Genomic DNA, 3,202 nt, shown 5'->3' with positions numbered 1-3,202 from the left:
CAGTGACCTGTCGTGACTTTATTCCCGATTTTGTAGTTTACCAGAGACCTGAATCCAGATTTTTTGCCGTTTGTCAGCAACCAAGTCCAGATTTTTTCAGTCTCCAACGACCCAAGTCCAGATTTTCCGACGAATTCCTGAAGGTTCCTACAAGCTTATTTTGTCATCCCCCAACTTTACCAAGTTATTCTTATCCTTGATCAAATAATTTCTTTTTTTTCGCTGCTGTATCTCAAAAACCTTATCTCAATGAACATCTTCACAAGGGAAATGAGGCTGAGAGTACTAGCTCACACGCACCTGTCTCCAATTATATCTTGGAAGCCACGCCCAAAAGGAATCTTGCAGGTCCAATCACTTTGAAATCAGTGTGATGTTTTCATCACAGATGCCTGTTAACTTAGTTGTACTTGGGCGATCGTCAGCTAATGGAAATAGTTTTAGCACGTTGCATTTGTGCTAAAATTCATACACTCGTGTTTTTTATTCCTTCACGTGGACTAGTTTAGACTTTTGGTTTAGACTTGTATAAAACGACTTTCATTATTTTTCTATATTCAAATATGTTATAAAGGGTCTGAGTAGTCTAGTTTCCACTCACAACAGATTTCGTTTCCTTTTCAATTTAATTTGAATTTCTGGTTTTGAGTTGTATTACAAATATTTTAAACATTACCATTCTCTCTACCTCGGCCGGCATTCATAAATTTAGCAACACTCGATTTCAAAATCATTCCTCATCTCTCTCTCTCTCTCTCTCTCTCTCTCTCTCTATATATATATATATATATATATATATATATATATATATATAAATTATATATATATTATGTATACATACATTATATATACATACATTATATATATTATATTTTTATATATAAAAATCAACACATCATATATCCTACCCTTCAATTCTCTCTCTCTCTCTCTCTCTCTCTCTCTCTCTCTCTCTCTCTCTCTCTCTCTCTCTCTCTCTCTTTCTCAAATTAAGACATCACAATAGAAACCAACACAGAATTAGCTGTACGAACAGAGGCGTCAATCAGAAAAAACGCAGGGCGAATCTCCCCGACTCCCTTGGTCGAATCAGGTCGTTCAGGGCGAATTAATCCGCTTCAGCAATTACAAAACATAGCTTTTTTAGCGCCCGATGCATAATTACAGTCCGCTTACAGGCGCAAGCATTAACGAGGGGCTGTAAGCTCTGTAACTGCATAATCACAAGGGCAGAATAATCTCTTGTCTTATCTGTGTTCGTATGATTGGCGATTATCGCTTCTATCTCTTCGCATCTCTCTCTATTTTTATCGTCTGAGCAGTTTATCTCACGGCGCATGCGCTCTTTCCTCGCTGTCTCGGATGTTGATGGGTTTTGCAGACAATCTCTTTATGGTCGTAACAGGGATCTCTTATTGGATGTGGGCGTAATCTTGGCGATTGCACTTAATAATTTGTGTGTCGGTCAAATCTTTTGTATGTATATAAATACACACATACTGCATGTATATTTTATATATTATATATAATATAAATATAAATATATATAATATAGTATATATATGTATATAATGTATATATGCATATATATATATATATATATATTTACATTTAAATATATATTATATATTATATATTATATATATATATATATATATATACTGTATATATATATATATATATATATATATATATATATATATATATATATATATATATATATTATATATTTATATATATTATATATATATATATATATTTATATATATATATATTTATATATATATATATATATATATATATATATATATATATATATATATATATATATATATATATTTATATATAATATATATATATATATATATATATATATATATATATATATATATATTATATTATATATATATATATATATATATTATATTATATTGCCAGGCAATGACAGGGATATACTGTTCCTCACTGAACTCATTCACAGTCAATGTTCCCGTGCACCGTAGGCATTACTAAAGGTTCTTCACAGCTTCACTTCGGCCCCTAGCTCTAACCTCTTTCATTCATCTCCGCTTATATTATCTGTCTTCCATCTTACTTCCCCCCCCCTCCTAATTATTGCTTTGTAGCAACGGCGAGGCTTCCCTCCTGTTACTCCTTTAAATAGTCTTATAGTTCCCAGCGTTTGGCCTTTGGCCTGAATTATATCTTCCATTCGGTTCCATCAATATTCCTCGGTCGCTGGCTACGGCAATCGTCTTTGCAGCGGCGAAGCCAAAACATTCGAGAAAATTGTTCTGACCAATATCTTTCCCTCCATGAAATTATGACGTCTCGTGCCTGGGTTAAGTATTTACAATACAAATGATTTACTGGACATCCATCCTTGCGCTGGTAGCTCGCTCATGTTTTCATAAGATTCGAGATGAGATTTATCATGGGTTTAATTCCCCGATGATTATCTGATTTATATCTTTCACGCAACGTCTGGCGATCGGGGCTTGCTTGCTTGCTTGTAATATTTTAAGGTCGGTGATCAGTCAGGTTGCCTGAACATCATTCTTGCTCTCTTGTAACATTTCCGTGCGATATGTGTATTTATTTTGCAAGTTTTCGTTGCGTAATATTTTTGGCATTTATTTTGTAAAGGTGCCGGAATTGGTTCGTTTTCTAGGCGATAATTTTACGTTTATTTATTGATTCATCTACATTTTTCCGGTCAAATACGATTTATCACAGCATGAGAAACTTTTTGATATATCTCGATCTAACTTTTTCGTTCAAACACAATTTCTTATTACGATATGAGAAGCACGCAGCCTCGTCTGTGCAGCCAAAGGGTTATATCGGAAGCTCACCCTTCACATTAAATTTTCCAAGGTAGATTATATTTTGTTCTTTGGTAATGATGCGTGAAACCACGAAGGGTTAAATGTCATTCTCATTTACCTCGGCGAATCACGGCATTTTCCATGGCATTTGCACAAATCAATGAATTTATTCATTTATTTCAATTGTGTTTATTCGTTATATGGCATTGTGAGAACGGGATGAGAAAGAGGCAACGTCTCGTTACTTACTAATTTATTGTCATAAATTTCTGACTAGAGACGTGTCTCCATGAACGGAAAAGTAGTCTCTAACATCAGAGCAAGAAAGGCATAATTTACGGTCAGGTGTGTTTCTCACACCTGGAAAAGAGTTA

Source organism: Macrobrachium rosenbergii, chromosome 28 (assembly GCF_040412425.1).
Source record: "Macrobrachium rosenbergii isolate ZJJX-2024 chromosome 28, ASM4041242v1, whole genome shotgun sequence".
In the NCBI taxonomy this organism is placed as follows: domain Eukaryota; kingdom Metazoa; phylum Arthropoda; class Malacostraca; order Decapoda; family Palaemonidae; genus Macrobrachium; species Macrobrachium rosenbergii.
This window is presented reverse-complemented; position numbering follows the sequence as displayed.